Source organism: Hipposideros armiger, unplaced genomic scaffold, assembly GCF_001890085.2.
Source record: "Hipposideros armiger isolate ML-2016 unplaced genomic scaffold, ASM189008v1 scaffold_97, whole genome shotgun sequence".
NCBI classification, from domain to species: domain Eukaryota; kingdom Metazoa; phylum Chordata; class Mammalia; order Chiroptera; family Hipposideridae; genus Hipposideros; species Hipposideros armiger.
In genome coordinates this window covers 1,636,314-1,660,118 of record NW_017731447.1, presented here as the reverse complement: position 1 = coordinate 1,660,118, position 23,805 = coordinate 1,636,314, and the positions used below count along the sequence as shown (strand labels likewise).

At 40.2% G+C, this 23,805-nt stretch overlaps 1 long non-coding RNA gene across 1 annotated transcript in view; it reads right to left on the bottom strand.

The window, feature by feature from the left end:
• Window positions 1-20,190: 20,190 nt before the first annotated feature.
• The window catches only part of LOC109384619 (uncharacterized), a 122,280-nt gene continuing 118,665 nt past the window's right edge, over window positions 20,191-23,805 (bottom strand). Inside the window, exon 6 of the long non-coding RNA XR_002124441.1 lies at window positions 20,191-20,490. This is a non-coding gene — a long non-coding RNA (uncharacterized LOC109384619). The remainder of the gene's footprint in view (window positions 20,491-23,805) is intronic.

Genomic DNA, 23,805 nt, shown 5'->3' with positions numbered 1-23,805 from the left:
ATAAAGCTTCTGAAATAGTCCCTGTCCCTCTTCCTGGCTCCTCCCTTCCAGAGGTATAGCACAGCCTCCTCACTTTTCACAGTGGGAAAATCAAGGTGCTAAAATAAAGAAAAGCACTTGTTTTGGTTCACATCACACACCTTTACTGGGATTCTGGACAAACATGAGAACCAGGTAATAATATTCCAGAAAGAATAAAATTAGCTCCTACTTTATAATCTTCACCAAAATTAATTCTGTAGAGATCAAGCTCCACAGACGTTATTTTAAGCTAATGAACACCCTATAAATAGTTCTCAGTCATAACAAAATAATTAAAATATTTACAAAGCCCTTTTGATCATAAGAATGCTTATACTTTATTATTAAGTGCAAGAAAAAGGTGCAAAGCAATTTGATCTTACATATGTAAAAATTCACATTAAAAAGACCAGAAGGATATGCAACAAAATGTGCATAGTGGTTGCTTTAGACAGTGCTATTGTGTATAATATTTTTGCTAACCCTTCAAGTTTTCTTGTTTTTTGTTTGTTTGGTTTTTGTTTTTGTTTTTTAGCCGAGCCATCAGTGGCTGCTCAGCTCGGACCGGGAATCGAACCACTGTTGCTTAGAGCTCAAACTCTTGAGCGAGCTCTTAACCAACTGAGCCACTCGGCCGGCCCTCCTTCAAGTTTTTTATGATTGTCACATGAGAAAATAAATATTAGTGTCACAATTATAGGACTCATACATTAAGAAGATACTACTAACAACAGTTAAATTTCAAAATACAAAATGTCAATAGTCACAGAAATCTGACCTATTATAAAGAATTTTTTTTTTTAATTTAGGAACCATTGATATGGCTTCAGAAACCAGGAGGCATTGGTGGGTGTGTAGGAGGTGGGAACAAATCATATTTCTTAGCTGTCAAACTGTTTTCTCCATGGAGCAGCTCTGTGAGGGTCATACTGAAGCAGGACATTATTAGGACAATGACAAAGAAGGTCGATGGGGGAGGGGTAGTCAGTGGCCAAAAGAGGAAGGCAAGAGTCCATGAAAGCAACAGGAGCATCCAGAAATTCAAGAAATCATTAGACCTAAAATTATTAAAAGAAGGGTCTCCAAGAGGTATTCCTATACCTATAGTCCTAGCAGTGCTATTCCCCATAGCCAAAAGGTTGAAGCAACCGAAGTATCCACCAACGGATGTGGTATATCAATACAACGGAATGTTAGTCAGCCTTCAAAAGGAAAGAGATTCTGACACACGCTATAACATGGATGTACCTTGAGGGTGCTATGTGAGGTGAGATAAGCCAGGCAGAGAATGACCAATACTGCATGAGTCAACTTACATGAGGTCCCTAGAACAGTCAGAGTCATAGAGACACAAAGTGAAATTGTGCTTGCCAAGCGCCGGGGGAAGGGGGGATGGGGAGTTAGTGCTTGATGGGTCTGGGGTTTCAGCTTGGGAGGTGAAAGAGCTCTTGGTGATGAGGGTGATGAGGATGACGGCTCTTCAACAATGTAAATGTACTTCATGCCACTGAACTGTACACTTAATGGTTAAGATCATAAATTTTACACTGTATGTATTATATAATGAAAAATTATGTATATCTACTAAATATGCTGAAATAAAGGAAGGGGGGAGGGAAAAAGGAAGGGAATTAGAAGTCTTGAAGAAGGCTTCTGATTTGGCATCAAAGAAAGTTTCAAGGGTGTTGTTTGGGTGCAGGCATCAAAATAAAATAGAACCTTATTTCTGATACTAGATTCTTTAATTATTGTAGAATAATATTTAAATACTTAGTATTCTACAGAATTATAGAATATTATTATTTCAGCTCAGAAACACAGGTGATCAAAAGTGAAAATAAGAAGGGACACTGTGTTTAATTTGAAGAGAGCATATTAGACTTCTTTGTGGTTTTCTGAGCCTTTCTCATTATAGTCGGCCTGAAAAATTCCCCTTAACTAGGAAAGAACCTGCAAGTCCAAGCAACATAATGACATTTTCTCATCCGCTAATAGGAAAAAAACAAAAAACAAAAAAACTATGAGGGGGTGGCCAGTTAGCTCAGGTGGCTAGAGTGCAGGCTCTTAACACCAAGGTTGCTGGTTTGATTCCCACGTAGGCCACTGAGCTGCGCCCTCCACAGCTAGACTGAAAACAACAACTTGACTTGGAGCTGATGGGTCCTGGAAAAAACACACTGTTCCCAATAAAGTTTAAAAAAAAAAGGGGGCTTTTCCTTCATTAAAGAAAAAAAATTATTATGAGGGAAACCCTGAGTGTCCTGAAAAGGTACCCTATCCTTACTGTGCACGATTATCGCAGAAGTGAAGAATGTGGGGGCTGCACAAAAACCCTTTGCTCCAGGGTGACAGACTGCCCAGCTCGCTCAGTAATGCTGGATTTAAAGACAAACCCGGTAGAACACAATGTTTGGTTTGTTATGTTTTGTATTTCAAATGGGCAGCTTTTTCAAGGTAAGAAACACAGCAACATAGGAATGTTCTTTCTACAAGTCATTTGATTAATTCTGTTCAAAAATTGTTAACTGAGTACATAACACACACTATCCACGGGGCTGGGTGTGGCACTGGGCTGGGTGCGGGATGGCGAATGGGATGTAATCATCCTTCCCTCATCAAACGAGCAATTACAATTTAAAGAAGGCACAGGCTGCTATTGGTGCATAAGAGGGGGCTCTAATCTGGTCTAGACAGGTTGAGGATGGCAGCCTGAAAGAACTGACATTTTTAATAATAATAGTAGTTATTACCATTGTAGTAAGCCTGATGGGGCTACAACTGTGGGCCAGCTAGAGTTTTAAGGACTTTCCACGCACGAAATTTTATGTTCACTCCACTCTTATAAAGTAGGATTTTAAAGATAAGGAAAGTGAGACACGGGGAGGTCACACAGCTCTTACATAGTGGGGTCAGAACAGACAGCACCCATGTCCAGAATCTGCTTTGAGGGGAACCCAAACTAAAACAAGACAGGGCTGAAATTTGAGGATCAGAACTTTCAGGAAAGAGACGAGCTGCTCTAAGCAAAGGGGTGGAGGCACACAGAGCAGAGTACTGCAGGTCTGAGAGCTAGAGCTAGGACCAGTGATCGGGGCAACAGGTGAGTGGGGACGGATGGAAGGGGTGGGCGGGGCATGGAGCCCCTGACCAGGAACTCTGCGGGGGACAGGAGCAACTGATGTCCAGTTGGGATTTTCATTAAGTTCTGCCGTACGGAGTGGAAAATAACTCTCTTTCCCCTCACTGCATGAACTCCAGGGCTTTGATGACTTGTTTAGGCACAGGGTGAAAACACATAATCTGAAGAGGCCCCAATCAGTCTGGGTGCGGGGTATTACTGAAATGGGTTAAGAGCTGAAGCAGACAGGTGACATGACAAGGGTGCATTTTAAAATGCAATAGCAGGGAGAGGGTTGCTAGTGCAGTAACTTAGGTCAAAGATGATGGGAACCACGGAGGACACACTTGAGACAAAGCAGATGGATGTGAAAACTGTGGATGAGGAGCATTTTACCAGATTTGGTTTCTTTGCGGGTTTGGAAGGCGAGAAGAGAGCATGGTCACTCAGTCACAGGCTTCAAGCTTGGGGCACGTGATCCAGTTGGGATGTGTTGGATATGAGGCGCCAGCATGATATCTAAGTGGCAATGCCCAGTTTGGCGTCTGCATACAAAGCCTGGGGCTTAGAGATGGGTAGGAAGAACCTGCAAAGGAGAACCAGCCCGGAGGCAGGGCAAGGTCCTGGCGGCCAGAGGAGAGAGCACATCAGATGCTCTCACCGCTGGGAGGTCACGGAAGAAAAGAATCCCAATGTATCTGAGGAAGGCGGCAACAGAAGGACAGGAAGGCAACTGGCAGCTCTGGCCAGAGCGGTATTGGTTGGGTCACAGGAGCAAAGCCAGGCTGGGGCAGCGGGAGGGTGGGGCAGGAGTGAGGAAACGGAGGCAGCGAATACAGACATTTCTTCCCGGAAGGTTGGCCCTGGCAGGAGGAGCGAATGAAGAGGTCACCGAAAGGCAGGGCAATGCTCAAGGCCTGTGTTTTCTTTTTTTAGCTGATGAAGACTTGAGTGGGTTTACACGCGCACAGGCAAATGTCAATGGTGACTGGCAGATACACAAGGTCACGGAGAGAAAGTCTGTGCGAAGGTGAGAGGGGTGGGGGTGGGACCCAGCGCCTTGGACATGAGGAAGGACTCCTCTTCCACGGAAACAGGAGGCGAGGCAGACGGGGCAGGTGCAGACCCAGGGTGAGTTCGCCCTCTGGCTTCTATTTTCTCCGGGACATGGGAGGGGTGGCCAGCTCCAGGGACTAAGAAGTGAGGTGGAGACGTGAGGACGAGTCGGTGAGCAGGAGCTGCTGGGGGATGAGAAGGGCCTGGGTGACAGGGAGCAGCCGTCACAGAGCAGAAAGTGAGCCTGTTGAATGTGTCCGCCCCCCCCACCCCCGCCGTCAAATTGTGAGAGCCACCTGCCAGCACTCTGTGCACCTGTGGCATTTACCGAACGGCCCTGAGAACGTAAACAAAAGCTCTATTACACAGAGCAGACCTCGTGAGAAGTTTCACCTTCAATACAGTAAGACCAGGAAAGTCAGCTGTAACAATATCCATTTTCCTCAATAGGCCTTAACCGTATATATACAACCAAGACAAACACTTCACAGAGAATCTACTGGCCATCTTGTGACAACGGGGCGAAAGCTCACACTCCATGCTACAGTCAGACCTGGTTTGTATGTGTCCCCCAAATACCGTATTGCCACTGGAATGACATCATTTGTAGCACGTGAACAGCCTTCATGTTTGGTCTGAGCTGGTTTGCTTTGGGGTACGGTTAGCCCTGCTAACCGTGCACAGAGGATTACAGTAAGGGCCAGACACCTCTCCTTCCGAAGTTGTGTGCGGAAGCCCTGCAGGGAAAGCAGCCCTGCCATGGCCACTTCTCCCCGACTCAGCTCTAGTGCCTGCACTGGCCAGGAAATTGCTGAAGAAAGCAAAAACCAGCGGCCAGGCGTGGAGCACGACCGTGTGAGTCCAAACACAGGCGAGGGAAGGCGGTATTTCAAGGGAGTGGATGATGTGTTTTCCCTGAACTAACTGAGCAAAGCAGGAGGAGAGGCGAATACAGTAATACCTTGGTTTGCGAGCATTAACTCGTTCCTGAAACAAACTACTCGTACTGCAAGGCATCGCTCGTTTACCACGTTAAAATGTATTAGAAATGTTTGCTCGTCTTGCGGAACACTCGCAAACCAAGTTACGTGCAATCCAAGGTTTTACTGTATCTTTCTTTGTAAAGTCTTTTTATAGACACAAAAGCAATTCTTGTCATTAACATGAAGCACCTTTTATATGTTCAGGGCAGAAATCTCCTGAGGAGCGCGAAAGAAAAACCGCTAATGCACCATCCTTTTGGGAGCAAAAGGGAATTAATAGTAACACCTAACCAATCCAACCGGCTGGGGAGTCTATTCTGACTAGTGAGATGTCTGAATCATAGGACAGTGAAATATACTTTTGCCTTTTAATTCTTCTTTAAAGAAATTTCCCTTTTCTTGTGTTCTTTTATCATAAAAGTAATAGAATAATCACCACTGGCCAGCAGCTACGTAGTACTCACTACGACCCAGGCACAGCTCTAAGCTTTTTGCTGCCTTTAAACTTGAGGGAGGCTCTATTATTCTCTGGGTTTTAAAGATAAGCATAGGGGGCCGATTCCTATGCCTGTGCAAACCGGGAGAGCTGGTTCCCACCCAGGCGATGAAGCGTCCGAGTGTTGCCACACCACGAAAACACAAGTTGTATAATTCTAAAATTGAGGCTGTCAAAAAGAGATAATCACCATTCACGTTACCCTTCTAAGAGAATAATTTTGGTGTGTGTCCTACTCTGTTCATCCTCCTCTTTTCAAACAAACAAAAAATTCTTTTAAAAGAAAACGTTTTATTACTATATTCAAGTAAAAACCTAAGTAAAACTATTCACAAAAACCTTTCCAAGTAGAGAGTCTACCCATAGACAAGAGTAGTTTAAAGTCAGATCTACTTTTGCATACAATTTGCACAAGTTATTAAAACAACTTTTTCTTCACAGTCTTCTTTACATTATGAAATTTTTCTTTCTTAAGAGTAGTATTTTTTGGCTGACCCGCACTTAATTATAATGAATCCATGCCTATGTAAGTTTCCACATAAAAAAACTGAAGTTCAAGTATTTAGTTTTCTTTGAAGTCGCCTGAAGGCTTGGGTTGAATCTCACAGATTTGATGGTATATTTCTGTGCAGATAAGAACAATACATTTAATGTGTGAATGTTGGAACTTCTGGAGGCCTCGGCTGGGTTCGCTTTATAAAAGAAGCAGAAAATGGCCCCATATGACTTCTGTCAGTGATCTTTGATGCAAATGTTCTGTGATACATAAGTTCAGGACTGCTAGTCACTGGAGGCTTATTAAGGTTGACCAATGGGAACTGTTATTTCCTAGACTAAGCACATGCCACATGTGGTCTATACAGTCTTTACGTTCCTTTGAAATAGACCCACACGTACATGAACAACTGATTTTCAACCAAGGTGCCAAAGCCAATCAATGAGTAAAGAAAAGTCGTTTAAACAAATCATGCTGGAACAACTGAGAAAATGTAGGCAACAACACTGAACCTTGACTTTTATCTTACTCATTACACAAAAATTAATTTGAGATGGATCACAGACCAAAGCGTAAAAGCTAAAACTATAAGGCTTCTAAGAGAAAACCCAAAAGGGTATCTTCATGACCTGGGGGAGGCATATTACTTAGGAAACAAAAAGTACTGATAATGTAAGGGGGAAATCTGATTAATTAAAGTTACTTCAAAATGAAAACTTTCTGCTGCTCAAAAGACAGTTTATTATTAGTTTCAGGTGTAAAAAATAACATAATAATTAGACATTTACACCCCTCACAAAGTGATAACCCCAACAAGTCTATTTACCCATCTGACACTGTACATAGCTATTGCAATACCATTCAAAAGCCATTTTTAAGAAAATGAAAAATAATCATGGACTGAGAGAATATATTTGCATTATAAATTTCTGGCAAAATATTTTATATATATGCAAATATATATATATATATATATATATATATATATATTCGTGTGTGTGTCTATATGATTCCACCAGTCAATAATAATAAGACAATCCAATTTAAAAATGGCCAAAAGAAAAATAAAAAATGAGTAAAAGATTAAACAGATACTTCAAATGGAAGATATACAAATGGACAATAAGAACATGTTAGCCATCAAGGAAATACAAATTGAAAATCACAAACTACCAATGTGAGAAGGAATTGGAGCACCTGGGATTCTCATCCACTGCTGCTTAGAGTTTAAAATGGTACAATCACTTTGGGAAACTGCTTGGAAGTTTCTTATAAAAATAAACATACACCTACTTTGGACCAGCAATTAGGCTTAAATCTAAAAAGGAGTGAGAGAGAGAGAGAGAGAGAGAGAACTCTTTCACAGCAGCCTAATATTGGTAATAGCCAAAAAGGTGAAAACAATCCAAATGTTTGTCAATAGGACAATGGATCAACAAATTGGGTCTATTCGTATAACAGAATACTACCCAGCAATAGAGGAAGAATGAATAAGATACACACAACATAAAACTATTGTGTGAAAGAATTCAGACACAAAAGAGTCCTTAGCTCTACGATTCCACATATATGATGTTCAAGAACAGGAAAAAACATTCAATCATGAGAGAAATCAGGAAGTACTTGCCAATGGGAATGGAGACTGACTGGATGGGGCATGAGAAAACCTGGGTGACAGAAATGTTCTATGTGTCAACTGGGGTTTGGTTATAGAAGTATACTTAACGTTAGTGCATTTCACCACATGCAAATTTTACATCAATTAAAAAGGAGGGTTAGTAGGGCTCCCTAATTGTCTTGACATCCTCAGGTTCCTCCTGAAGAATGTGATTTGATTTGCACCCTTTGACCCCCATCAAACAGGAACTGGATCTGAATTACTTATAGTTTGATGACTATCATGGCTGGCTCATGTCTTTGGAACCATCTAGAGAAGGTACTTTCTCCAGAGGAAAAGAAGGAACTTGCTGGTTTTCCTCTCATCCAACAGTTAATAGTCAACTGATATTGCAGGTGCCAGCCCAGCGTAGGAGTGGTCTACATCCTTGCAGTCATAGAGTACCCTTTTTGGGCCCATCATGTTTCGACAACTGACAACCTACACTCAACACATTCCTTACCTCCACCATGTTGCGGGGGATAAATGGAAGAAAGTGGATTTGGGAAGACAGGCACTTGGAACAGACTGATGCTATTCATTTGGGACAATACCAGGAATAAAACTATAAGCACGTTCTGCTTGCTTGAGAGCTCATATCCTTGGAGCTCAGGACACTTCAGTACTCTCCATATCTGCTTCAATGGGCAGGACTTAGAGGGCTTGCTCTTTGATCTAGAACTATCCAGAAGGCTCTAAGATGGTAAACAATATACCGGATACAGAGGTCAGGTACCAGAGGATATTGACTATCTTCAATGGCTTCTCAGCTACTACACAAAGAAGAATTAATACCCAACAGTACTGCTTTGTAAATTCTAGAGACAGATTTGGGGCTACCGTGTGCCCCTCCTCCAGGACACATCAGCTCCAAGTCAAGTAGTTGTTTCAATCTAGTTGTGGAGGGCGCAGCTCTGTGGCCCATGTGGGACTCGAACCGGCAACACAGGTGTTATGAGCACTGCGCTCTAACCAACTGAGCCAACCGGCCGCCCACAGCTCCTAGTATTATACTAGAGATCAGGATAGGTCTAAGAAGGTTCTGCTTTAGGGTCAATCATGTTGGGGCAACTGGCTTTAGCTGTGGACAGCCTCTGGGAAAGCTCTCCAGTGATTGTTCACAGAGAAACAGCTCTTTTTTCTATGTAAAAATGAGGGAACAATAAGATGAGAAACATCAATTCAGAGTCTCTTCTGGGACACAAATGGATACCACTTGTGTTGGGGAAGTTAAAGGACTAATTAGTTAACATCTAATTTTCCCCATCTTCATAGTATCGACTATCCATTTTCAGGAACTACACAACAACTACAAGAAAGGGACGATCAATAAGAATTTGGAGTTGTTGGGTTTTTTGTTTTGTTTTGTTTTGTTTTTTTACACAAATGAAATGGGAAGGGACAACTTGAGATACTTCTTACAAGAAAGGGAGAAGCAGTATGACAGTCTGTTTCTCAAGGAATAGAAGTTATAAAAATAAAGGAACAGGAGATTCTTTCAGAAACTCCTATGCTGAAGGGCAGAAAAAAAATTAGAAAGTAAGCATATCCACATTTCTATTTGTATTAAAGATGGGGAACAATGACCACTACTTATATAGATTCTTTTTTTAATGACTAAGTTGGATGTTTTACAAGATACATCTTTTCTTCTAGCAACAAAGCTAGAAGAGCATCTTGGTGGGGCTTTATGATTAATAACTACAGCCTCCGTAGCTGGAAAGCATACCTGTGTGTGATAGCGTCAGCTCACTGTTTCTTCCCAGCCAAGCTATTTTGAGGGTTAGTTTTCCCAAACCCCAATACCCACTGCAGTTACTGTATGCCCATTTAATCTTTTCCCTGACGAAATGCCTGGCTAAAGACATTTCTGATTTTAATTCTTCAGATACCCCTTCTGAAAAATAAGCAAATTAAAGGACTTCCCATTTGTTATGGACTAAAAGTTTGTGTGTGTCCTCCAAATTCCTATGTTGAAATCCTACCCGCCATGGTGATGGTTTTAGGAGGCGGGGCCTTTGGGAGGTGACTAGGTCACGGGGATGGAGCCTTCATGAGTGGGATGAGTACTCTTATAAAAGGGGCCCCAGAGAGCTCCCTTGCTCCTTCTGTCGTGTGAGGACACAGCAAGACGACGGCCATCTAGGAACCAGCCTCCAGAACTGTGAGGAATACATTTCTGTTGTTTATAAGCCATCCAGTCTATGGTACTTCGTGACAGTGGCCTAAACTGACCAAGATTCCATTTCAAAATGGTGGTCGGAGCCCATCAAAGATCCCATCACAGTTATAAAATAGCATATACACCCACTATAGTCAAAAGACCACGGAGGACCTGAAAGATTTCACCCAATGCCTGGAAGCCAGAAAAATGATGGAGAAGTACTGACTGATGAAGCTGAACAGAGGCAGCTTACAACCCAAAGTCTCTCTGAGAGGACTGCTGCCAAGGAGCAAGACAACTGACTTACCCCGTAAAACCCCAAAGTGTCTCCAGACTCAGAAAATGCAAGTACAATACGGGACAGAAATGAGAAAGAGAATAGATAGGAGAAGGTTAATAGAAAAGTCTAAGTGTCAACAATTGTTCCTTCCATGACTAATCCCTGTCTTTAGAAGAAACAACAAACAATATATAGACCCCCCAAGCAAAAAGTAAAAACATATTTAGGGGAGATGGTTCTCTAAAAAAATTAAAGAAAATGACTGGTGAGGAATAAACAGCTAGTGTGGTTCTGAGAACCCCAAAGCCAAGCCCTCTGGGCTCTGACACTTAGCGGCACCCCAGCACGAGGGCTAGCTCTGCACCACCAGAGGGGAGCCTGTTGGTGGTGAGATGCACCCCCCCACCAAACACACACAGAGCCCTGGTCTGCCTTAATGCCGCCTCTTCTTTTTGTGAATGAACAATCAAGGATAAATACACATGTGAAGAAAGCCTGCAACTTAAAAGCAGAAAACCAAGGTAAACAACAAAAAAAACCCTGGAAGAAACAGTATATTCAAGGGAACTAAGATATTCTACAAAGAACTCAAAAAACAACTTGTACGACTGTCCCCAGAAACTTAAAAGCAGAAAACCAAGGTAAACAACAAAAAAAACCCTGGAAGAAACAGTATATTCAAGGGAACTAAGATATTCTACAAAGAACTCAAAAAACAACTTGTACGACTGTCCCCAGAAATATCTGAGAAGCAATAATTACATCCACATAACAACAATGACAACAAACGACGACAACAACAAAAATCCTTCAGGAAATAACAATCCAAGAACAAGGTCTGCGGAATTATAAAACGTGAGCCCCAAACAGCAAGTGTTAGTCTAGGTCACCCGGGCACCCTAACCTCACGGCTGTGATTCTGGTGATCTATGAGAGAGACAACACCTTTCTGAAGGTGTGCTATATTGATAAAACAGTCAGAAGATTAAAATGGCCTCTGTAGAACTTGTTCATGGTAAGTAGACCCTGATACAATGCCCCGTTATTCAAGAAAACCTGAAACTTATGTAACTTTACTAACAATTGTCACCCCAATCAACTTTAAACAAACAAAAAAAGAAAACCTGAGTCTGTTTTTAACTCCTCTGCTAGTTTATATAATGGCCTGAAAGCTTCTCTTAATACCTGTCCCTCCCTTCCTACAGGAAAGCAGAAACCAAAGCTCGTGTTTTAGCATGACATAATAAAGGCTCCTTTTAATAAGGGAAGAACTAGCTTCATGTGAAGATTTTAAGATAAAACATATTAATGAGGCACATGTGAAATCTTCCCCGGAGAGCTTCACACACAGGATAAACATCCCTCCCTTCTGGGTGATTTGCATACTGTCCTTCCTGAAAGGATCATTGGTTCAAAACCTTACGAGTCCCAAAGCCATCTTTTTATAACCCAAAACTCCATAATGCCCTATTTACTATTCTGAAATAAAAGTCATCGATGAATATCAACTAGTAAACATATAATTTTTAAACTGTCAATATCCTACATGTACTATAAAAAAGACACTAAAAGAAAAGCAATTCGTAATAAAACTACGGGTTTCAATATGTAAAAAAAATTTCACGTCCAATGAACTATGTAAAGAAATAGATGCTTATAACTTATAAAGAATAAGTTTGAACTATAAGAGGTCAAATCAGAAGCCCTCCACATTGAAAACAAAAAAGGAAAATAGAAGAGGAGAGGTAACAGGTGGACAACAGAAAGAAAAAGAGTATATTCTGTGTATATTAAAAGTATGCAAAAGTTATCTTGCGATTTTATGTGAAATGGAGTCAAATCTAGGCTCGGATCATTACAAACTAATTTTTCACTGCATGAATATTCAGCAGGACAGTTGAAAGTCACGTGGGATACAGGGAGATTTCTTCTGTCTTTTCCACTGTGGGACATCTAAAATCTGTGACTCCCCCACATTAAATACCCTTCACTGTAGAACCAAACAACCCTCCCCAATTTCTACGATGCCCCCAAGGGGGAGGTACTGTTCCCATGAGACCTTCTGGCTAGCTGACCTTTCGGAGCTGCCTCCATAGTCCATCACACTGAGAATCAAATCCTGAAGGACAAATCAGCAACACATCCAAGAAATATATTAATCTCACATAGAAAATTAGAATGAAGAAATTAGTTAAGGCTTACACTCTTTTAACTACAGCCACAGTTAACGTTATTTCCTCTTTTTGAATTCAAGTAAGGGGTTACTCCATACAGAATATGGAGCGAAAAGCTGTATCTTTGTGACACTTACTTAGATAGCACAAAGTGATTCTGATTTTAGAAATTTTAACATTCAAGTCTGGTTAATTAATGATAAAAAGGGAGTTTTTCATAGAACTCTACAACTCTCATTTCCTCAAAACAAGAATTAATGCATTCTTTCACATGTGGTCATTACAGGAAGGGGGGGGCATTTACTGTAAATGTCTTTCTGATGCAATTCTACCACCTCTTTCAAAGAGAGAATTCATCCAAGAAGCCTTAGTCACTTCTTCAAAAAAATGCCACTGTACTGAATATACACAGACTAAACCACATGCCTAAGAAGTGGAGCTGATCCCACCGCTAGAAAACAGATGCACAGAAGAGGGGCACAGGGGGAGATTTCGTGTCAGAACAAATTAAGCAGCAAGTCTCAAAATGTGGCCTTTAATACAGAGAAAAGTCTGACCCATGTGTAACATCACTGTTTCATAAATCAAATGCAAACATCAGTTTCCCCTCGGCCCAACTTTTAAAGCACACTTCCTAAAAATATAAGATCTCAGTGCTAAACCAGGAACTTACACGTAATTAGTATCTTAGCAACTATAGTTACTGCATTTTAAAAATTTCATGCACAGAAAGAAAAATGGAATCCTACATGTTAATATTTGAAAATGAAACTATGATTTGAAGAGGGTGGATTTCACCTCAAAAGGGTGACATACTGGGTTAACACTGTAAAACAATTCAGAGGGAAAAACTTAAGACGACTACGTAGCTCTCAGCTCTTCTTAAAGAGAGGATTAATTTTTCTAAAACCTCAGATCCACCCAGTGGGAAAAAAGAAACGAATTCTCCCATTTCTTACCTGGATTACCATTAATTCTTCTAACAGCCAGGCGCACCCTTTATGGAGGAGTCTATGCAAAGCGCAAAGCCCAGGAGTCACCCAAGACTCAGGGCTGTTTGCTGCTGGAGTCTGAAATCCCCTTGATGAATGAAACTGCACATCGTAATATACACGTTCTGAACCAGCTATTGGCTAAGTGAAGGCAATGCGTGTGGGAGTCTGATTTGCCACTTTTGGGCCATGCCTCTTATATCCCATCTCAGAAAGCCACTCCACTCCTGAGTCAAAACTAGTAAGGGTTCGTTTTTCTGTAGCCTTCTCCGTAACACTGCGGAAACCACGAGGAGAGCAAACCACAGTGAGTGAGATATGACTCCCTTACCAGACAATGTCAATGAAAAATGAAGAATTATTATGTCGACACTGGAAATTTACAAATTACTTTCATGCTACTGCCAAACTTCTTTTGTGTTATATGTGTTATATGACTGCCTAGGAGTTATACATTGGTATAGGCATGGTGCACATATTTTGTTAAGCCAAGAATTCTGAGCCATGGTTTTGGGGTTCAGAATTACCAAGGAGTGGTAAAAATTCTCAAAAGAACCCAGCAATCCCCCTCCTGGGTATATACCCCCCAAAATCTGAAAACGTGTATCCATAAAGATACATGTGCTCTGATGTTCATTGCAGCTTTATTTACAGTGGCCAAGACATGGAAACAACCAAAGCGTTTTTCGATAGATGATTGGATAAAGATGTGGTACATATACACAATGGAATACTACTCTACCGTAAGAAAAGATGAAATAGTGCCATTTGCGACAACATGGATGGATCTTGAGAAATAAGTCAGACAGAAAACGTCAAGGACCATATGATTTCATTGATATGTGAGATATAAAGCTGAAAGCAACAAAGGAACAAGACAAAGAAACAAAAATTCATCGACACAGAAAACAGTTTAGTGGTTACCAGAGGGTAAGGGGGGAGGGGGTGGAAGATGAGGGTAAATGGAGTCAAATATATGGTGATGGAAGGAGAACTGACTCTGGGTGGTGAACACACAATGTGATATATAGATGATGTATTACAGAATGTACACTTGAAACCTATGTAACTTTATTAACCATTGTCACCCCCGATAAACTGTAATCAGAAAAAAAAAAGAAATTGAATCTTTGTCCTACACTGATGACCAACCAAGAAATTAAAACCAAGACTAATGGAGCAATGGTGTAACTGATTTTTCTAGAATTAGAGGTTTTCAACATGCAGTCCTTGGACCATGTGCGTTAGAATGATCTAAGAGTGGACTCAGAATCGTGGGAATAGAACCCAGGAATCAGCGTGTTAACTAGCGTTCATTCTAGGTTATTCTATATACTTTCAAGTTTGAGGACTACTTTCTTTGTCAATGGAACTTTATAGCTGATTAGAGCTGCTGCCACCGTGTATTATTCAAGTGTTTTTTCTTTGGTTACTGCTGAAATCAGAAGCAATAAGAACATTAACACCTTTTTCAGAACAATCTGTGGCTTTCACTCACGGAAAAGGAAAGCCAGTCTGGGTTTGCCTGATTTTCCTCCTCATTCCCCTTATCACTCTTCTTATCACTCCCCTAAGAGAGAAAGCCTCAAGCTGCAAAACCTGAGAAATGCAGTAAGTGAGGCTGAATATGAACATTACTTTTTTTTTTTTCTTTTTAGCTGAGCCATCCTGCCACCTGTTGGCAGCTCAGCGGCAGCTCAGCTCGGGCCGGGATTTGAACCGCTGTTGCTCAGAGTTCGCACTCTTGAACATTACATTAAAAGATACAGTATGTCAAAAATTTCCATTTATTTATGGTTGTTTTCAAAAAAGAAGAAGAAGGCTTGTTATGAAGAAGAAATAAGTCTGGAGAGCAACCTTTCAAGTTGAGCATTCCAACATCACTCTCACCTCAATAAATTACTCCAAAGAAAGAAAAAAAAAAAAGATGCTACCACTGGGGGGGAAAGAAAAAATGCTGCTAAAAACAGCAGGAAAATGAAGGAGAGAGGCCACTACTGCTTACTGATTGCTTACTATGTTCCAGATACCACATCAAGAATTGCATATACACCTTTCTTTGCCAAAAAAAGTCTCACCAAAAAATAACAAAGTGTATGGACACACAAACTCAGGAGCCTACATCTAACAGCAGGGACACGCCAGCAATAAATTCTCTAAGACAGACTGCACTGGCTTTCTGTACTCACCTCCACCCCCCATTATCCTACAAACACAAAGAATTTTTTAAAAGAAAATTGAGTCACACTGTCAGAAATGTATTTATAATGATATCATCTTTCCATGTTTCTTATTCCTGGTTCCTTCCAGAAAATTCTGAGTCATTTTCCATCATCTGTTCTCCATTTTAACCAGTTTACTTCAGTCCGAAGTGCTGGGGGTGAGGGGACCCCCACCCCCACTATCATAAATAGAAGTTATTTGAATATCACCAAGTATGAAAATTATGTTTTACTTTAATAAAAAGGGTTTTCCTCTTCTCTCCAATATGCATGAAGTTTCTATGGGGAGCCCAATTTAGAAAATGGCGTATTTATGAACAAGTTCTTCCAAATGGTCCGCTTTGTGTTTACGCTGACATCCCAACACAGACAGGATGCGAAGGAAGCTGACTTTGTACCTTTAACTTTTTACTATGAGCTGATGCAGTGTGTTTGGCGTTCCACGTATTTTGCCTAATAGGTAAAAAAGGGATCTGTCAGAGGAGCGCTCTCAAACTACGTATTAGCTTTGGAACCCTTTTGAGTTCCCCCAATGAAATCTTAGATGAAAGCCCATTTATGTGCTAGATGAAAGCAGAGCATCTTTAGTTGATGTGGGGACTAAAGGATGCCAAGTCCCCCCTTATTTGGGTTTGCTGACTCATCTCATCCCCCAGGATGGCTGCTGAGGCAACCCGGCCAAAACGCAAGGCTGTATTTTATCTTGTCTCAGACCTTGATGATTTAAAAAAATTTGTGTTTTATCATTTTAGTCTGCGTATGCCTTTGTGTCTCAAAGCTGGTCATGCGTTAAATTTTTAAAAAGCCATGTCATGTCATATTTTGAATGCTATTTACTACATTAAGCTTAGGAATTCTACTACATATGTGGTTTGTGTGAACTCTTAACATGAAAATTATAATCTCTATCTGTATCTCTTGGCAACAACACCCTTAGTATATTTGCAAGTTCGAGGTCACTGTATAGAAACAAAATTTTGTCAAGATAATGCATTTTAAATGAATGCATTTATCATCATCATGATATATAAGAGATCTTGCCATGATTTCGCTTTCATCAACGGCCATTAGCTTGCCACATATGGTACAATAAGTTTGAGACTATATACTAAACTCAAGCCAAAAAAAAAAAAAGATATTACCCTGAGATTTAAAATGAGGAAGGAATTTAAAGTGTTGCTAGGTAATCATTATCAAAAAAAGGATAATACCTGGTCAGCGCAGAGAACAAAGACTGAAATGCTTTCATGAAGAGCTGACACTTTTTAAAATCTGCTTAAAATTTTACTAACAAGAAAACGTAATAGCCTTTCTTTTTTGAAACATTTTCTCTTTCCCAGTCTTAAAAAAGATAATGGGTCTCAGCAGGCAAAGCCATCACATTTCAAGTGTATGTGTGAGCAAATGGTCAGTGTGAAGGGGCTGTCCTGGGTCACTAGGATCACCAACTGAGTCAGGGAAAAGTCCCAACGTTCTGTAACTAACTGTCCCTCAGCATAAATAGAGTATTCAAAAGTAGCAAACTTTACATCCAAGAGATTGTCATAAACACTCACATACACAGAAGGGAAAAAGTGACTTGTGATTTCAAAATCCATGCTTAACCGTCTTCTTATTTTCAGAATACTCTGAATTTGCCTCTGATTTCCATTTTTAATTTATTATTCAATATAATTATAGAAGCACTCCAGTAACACTGAATAGTCAACCTCTTTCCAGGAACAAAGAATGATTAAGAGACATAATGACATTAAATGGCCCTCAAATACCTGCTTTGTTCCCAAAATGTACCCATGTTGGTGACGTTGGACTGGAACTATGTCTCCCTTAAAAATGGCTCAATAAATGGTAGTGAGAACCCAGGTCATTCCACAAAACCTTATTTTACTCATAATGTATCTGTAATAACATATACCTGAAATGAAATGTCTATTATAACTGTGTTGCAATACTAGTAATTATGTAAGGAATAAAATCAATGAACGATGAATAATTTTTATGATTCTGTGTGCAACGTGTAAGGTTTAATGAGAAGAGGATGAACCAGACAAAGACACTAAAGAGATTTGAAAGTTGATGACACTGGTTATTATACGTTATTTTACCTCCAAATATCATATACTGTGTCCTCAGCTCTTAATAATGATCATATCCCTACTCTTGAGCTCATCAGCTATGACTAGCACCACTGGGGGCTCTCCCAAATTGAAAATAGGGGGAAGAAAGGAGAAAAACAGAGAGAGAGAGAGAGAGAGAGAGAGAGAGAGAGAGAGAGAGAGAGAGAGATTGATTGACCTGAAATATAGAAGAAATATGACATAAAAGTGTGTGTGGCATTAACAAAGACTCACCTGAAAGGGGAGCAGGTAAAGAAGGGCATTTAACCCTCAGGGTTCAAAGTCAGATGGAAAAGGTGTCAGATTAGACAGACCACCTGAGTTAGGACACATTGGCTGCCGTGTGGAGCAGAGGGGATGGGAAGCTGACTGAAGCGATGAGCGACTGGTCATGTGCGTGACTGAACGCATACCAAAGCAAGGGTTTATAATGTGGGAAGGCCTTGTGTGGTCAAGTGGGTAAGAATCTGGTTGTCAACCTTTCAAAGAAGTCGTTATTTGGTCTGGCTCGTGACTCAGTTGCTGAGCACAGTCAGACCCAGCATGGAGCAGTGTGGTGTGTGCTCAGCTTCCTGGTGACACAGCATAAGCTCCCGAAGAATGGCGCTGGCCAAAGAGGGGACAGACCAAAGCCTGAGGGCAGCTCAGGACAAAGCATCGGCTCACTGGGGCTCTGTTCTAACAATAAGTCATGTTTCCACGTGACACTCTCAATTCCTTATTTAATTGTGGGGAGGAGGGGTGCAAAAGAAATGAGTTGTCACCATCCAAAAAATCTGTTACCAGTGTCATACCTAACCTGAAAAGGTTGACTGAAAATGATTATTGGACCCTCTCTGATAGCGATAGGAGTTTTATGCATTTTTAATGTTCCGAATGTGCTAAAAGTGAACCTGAATTACAGTGATATTTAAAGGCCTTTTAAAGGACAACACAAACTTTGGGTTTACTAAACAGGTTAGTGGCATTTAAATGTGTGTGTGTGTTTGTGTGTGTGTGTTTAAAGCTGGTGAATTCCTCCAGTTCTATTATCAGGGGAAGTTAGGAAAAAGAATAAAAAGGAAAGGAATATTGGTTATATAACCCATGGTATCCTCCTTGGCTTTTGGACAAGGGTCAAATTGATCTCATGTAGTGTTTTTCAAACTACAGGGCCATCCATCAAGGGGCTGTAAAATACATTTAACGCACTGCAAGCAGCATTTTTACAAAAATGAAACAGAATGGAATAAAACAGAAAATTAGAGGTCATCACACTTTGTCTATTCTTTCATAAAATTGTTGTTTCGTTTACATGTGTGTGCTGTGTGCACTTTTTCACGATGTAAAACATAATCCTTTCCGTGAGTCCCAGGAAAGAAAATGGTTTATGAGGAAAGAAGACGAAAGATCATGTTTGAAATGAGGTGGGGAGGATCACGTGTGGATTTAATGTAATCGTGCTACGACTGCATGGCCTTATCGTGGCAGCAAACCCATAAACAAAGACGCACTTACATTACTAATCGACAATTCTAAAGATATCAAGCAAGTCATCATTCATGCATCCACAGGTCAGTCTCTGTTCTCCCTACAAAGGAGTTATAAAGAGAGGATGAAAATTTTTTTAATTAAATAGCTAACACATACTGAGTGTTTACTGTGTGCCTGATTGTGTTGTTCTAAGCTCTTCACGTCATTAACTCATTTGATCCTCTCAATATCCCCATAAAGGTAAATCCCAATATTATCCCTGTTTTACAGATGAAGAATCTAAGAAATTAAGTCAGCTGCCTAAGAGGCAGAGCCAGTATCTGAACCCAGGAAGTCTGAATCCAGAGACTTCATTCTTATCGCATAACATCCTTAACAGTTAACACCACAATCATCCGTAATTGACAGTAAGACTGTGACACGGGGGAAGAAGGAAGGAATAAACACCTAGGGCAGGCTGGGACTCTAAAGGCAAACTGATGCTATTACCACCACTAGGCTTTGCTGTCTGTCCCAATTTCTCCTGCTATTCAAGGGCACTCCACAGTCTATACCAGAGGCAGCTGGCCTCTTCTGTACTTTGATACCCTCGCATTCCAAAAACACTTCTCAGCAAATCAGTTCAAACTTCATGTCTTTCTTCCCTCCCTAGGAAACACGTCAGAATGCAAATGAGTGGGTCGCTACTTTTCTGTAAGAAAATCTCTCTCATGTACTTATTTACTACATTATTTATGATTTATTTATTCTGTCCATCGATAGATAAGTGGAGAAAGACGATGCAGTCCAAACATACAATGGAATATTACTCGGCCATAAAAAAGAATGAAATCCCGCCATTTGCAACAACATGGTTGGACCTAGAGGGTATTATGCTAAGTGAAATAAGTCAGAGAAAAGACAAATACCACATGATTTCACTTGTATGTGTCATCAAAAAAACAAGACAAATGAATAAACAAAACATAAGCAAACCCATAGATACAGAGAACAATCTGACGGCTGCCAAAAAAGAAGGAGGTGAAGGAAATTTATAAATAAGTAAATGTTAAAAAGAATTCATTCTCTGGTGCTGCTACTTAAACTTTTATATTAGCCAGTCATTTCTGACACATCTTCTATGTCTTATCTCCACAAACCAGTGACTTCCGTAGCTGTAGTGATTACCGCCAGTCTGGGTGACACACAGCTTGTAGGGATACCGCTTTCTTTGCATCCGCCTCAATGGTTTCAAATAGGCTCTAAAGAAAACGCAGGTATAACATACGCTGTCACAAGTATACCGCTGCGTCGCAGAAAAATATAAAAGAATTATGTGCCAGAGATTTCTTTCTCCTCCAATCTGCCCACCCTTGTCTTCAGAATATACAGTAAACCTTACAGACAGGGCCTATGTGGATAGGAAAATAAGTAAAAATAACACTATTCTTGGTAACACAGTTGCCTTTCCACGCTATCCACGCCGTTTAAATGCTGAGAAAACACTGGGTGCTTCTACATCCTGAAAGGAGAAGGAAGTGCTACCCCTCCCCTTATCTAATCAGAATTGAAATGGCCAGTGCAAATGAACCCTGCGACAAAAAGGAAATGATCTTTGGGTCTCCGTCTGACCACTACAACTCGCGCACATAATTTGAAATTTTTCCTATGAAATCACCTTATGGCCAAACATAGATCTTTCCAACTTAAAAAAAATAATAATAATTAATGCATAATGATGCATTGTACATTGTGATGGGGAGAAGTAAATTATTAAGACTAATTCAGGATTCTTTCAGAAATACAATGAAATAAAAGACAAAATCTGAGGCTTAAGTATATTGTGACAATGCCTATACATTCTCCAAGTAGCCTGTTAAATGTAAGGCAACAGTTTAACACTCCTTGTTAAAAATACATATAAGCTACAATCAAAATAAAATTTCTAATTGAATAGTAACTGGTATACATGCCAGTGCCAATGTCATACTAGAAGCCAGAAATATAATTTGACTATTTATCACTATAATAATTTTTGGGTTATTTTTAGATATATTTAAGTGACTTCTTTTACACTCTTTATTTCTACCAGGTATTATGTCTAACACCAATACTTTGCACATGGGTTAGGGGGTACACTTTTTGTAGTTAAAACAATAAAGGATGGTTCACACATGTACCAACCTAGTTGGTCAGCTTCTAAGAAAGATATAGCTTTTGGATAAAAGAATAGTCATGTCTGCACTTTACAAATATGACACTTTTTACTAGTGGTATTACATATTGGGACTTTTTTTTTGGCGATGATGCTCCTTTTCCTGAGCCTTTTATTCTGTTTCATTAACTGAACTTGGGGCCAAGAACGTTCCTTTTCAAGACAGCCATTCATGCAGATGAGAGGAGTAGCTGGTTGTGGGAACCAGACTTTTAAAAATTGGGATGCTGAAGGATACATGGGGCGGGGAGAAGGGGCTCAAATGTAAAACTGTGGCCTCAGCAAGCACAGTGCACTAATGTTATAAGTGAATGGCCAACACTCAAATGGCCTATCAGTAGAAAACCATATGGATCATAACCTAAACAGGAGCATTTTGTTTATTGAGGGGATCTGCCAGAGGCTTCCTAAGAACAGAGGAATTAGGGGTGTCCTTTCTTGGGTTGAATAGGGGTACACACAGCTGAGAAAGACATGGAACTTCTCAGGGAGCAACTACTGCTTTAAAAAGAAGTGGTTCAGGTTTAAAAATTACCCCATAAAATCTTCATTGTCATTGAGGCGAAGATTGGGCCTCTCTCTCTTTTTTTCCTATCTGGGCACGTGTCAGGCTGCCTCAAACCTCGTAGAGTGGAAAAAAACAGTGCACTGGATATGAGTAGGCTTTGCTTTCCACTCCTTTTGCTAAGACACACACTTTCCAAGTAGTGTGTTGAAAAACAAAAGGCAAAAAAAAAAAAAGGCTGAGGTTTAATGTTCATTTTTGAACATCATAAAAGTCAGGGGAACCCTTTCACAATGTATATGATACATTGAATCATCATGTTGTACACTTTCAACAGTTTACAATATTATTTGTCAATTGTACCTCAAAAAAGATGAAAAAAATCATTAAACATTCTGGCTAAGTAAGCACTATCTACCTGTATCAGAGGTGCCTGTTAATAGCTGGCCCTTGATGGGGCTTTTCCCATCAGCTCTCAGAAACTCAGTTTCCTTTATCTGTAAATTGAAAAGGTTAAAGTCACCGTCCTCCCTTTCAATTTCAAATTCAAATGCTAAATTTCCCCCTTCAAATGCCTTTGATCTTAATCCTACACCAATTTCACCTTTAAAAAATAAAAAAGATGGGAATAGTGAGGGAAGTGAGATAGAAGGGCTGTCAACACAGACTCAAGGGTTAACTGTCTGCTTAGCCCTGGACATCTGTAGTTTTAATGATAGGCAAATGAACTTGAATCTACAATGGAAATGTAATAAACCCCCTATGTATTAATTCTAACCTTTGCCAATATTTGCAACGTATTTTAAATTACAGACATTTTCCTCTTTCACAAATACATATCGAGCCACTTCCAAATCCATCACAAGTTGCTGTGCCCTCCAGAAAACCAAACCAAAAGTAAACAAGAAAATAAGTGACTGTGAAAGGAAAACTTGTGATTACCCATGCAACTGTTCCTCTCCATTAAAGGTGGTACGCTGAGAATTGGCTATACATACACATTTATTTGCCCCTTCAGTCAGAGATGCAGGATTTATTTTCTTCCAATTATTGATGTAGACATACCCCAAACACTGAAATCCTTGGGAATCTATCGGCCAACAAGCTCCATTTTCTACTGAAATAGCAAGTTATATTGTATACAACTGAAAATGCCAGAGATTCAGGAAATATATTCAGATATTCATGTTGGTTACACAGGCTTTTATGAGAAATGTTACTTTCAATGTGTTTTTTTAAAAATATATATTACACTACCCTGTCCCTGAGGGCTAAACAGTAGACCGTAAATTGAAAATATTTATTTAAAAATATTTATCAACATGATTGTTAAAGTAATGCTCCAAACTTTGGAAAATCTGAGTTGTTGTTTTTTGTTTTTTTTTTATTCTATTAAAACCTCCTCTCTTTTAATAAGTGGTATTTTCCTAGTGTGGCAATCATAGCTAATCAACAATGTAAAACCAAAAGCTTTTTTTAGAACTTTAAATATGGAGGCAACATTACTTAGAGCCAACAAGCATCTGGTTCTGATAAAACTATAGCTATCGTTGATCCCCAACAGGGGTTAGATGACTGAATTCTTTCACATGCTGACCTCGCTAAGCTTTCTTAGATCATGTACATTCTGTGTAACTGGATGACAGCAGTTATCTACTCTCAAGCTCTTCACCCAACGCTTAGCACGTAGGACACACTCAATAAATCTATTAACATCACTGTTTTCGCTGCCATACAAGTTATCACAAAAATATATAGGACAAGGCCGGCCGAGTGGCGCGATGGTTAAGAACTCGCTTGGGATGCCAGAGGGCCCCGGTTCGGATCCCACATACGAGGGCCAGTGACGCTGCCCTC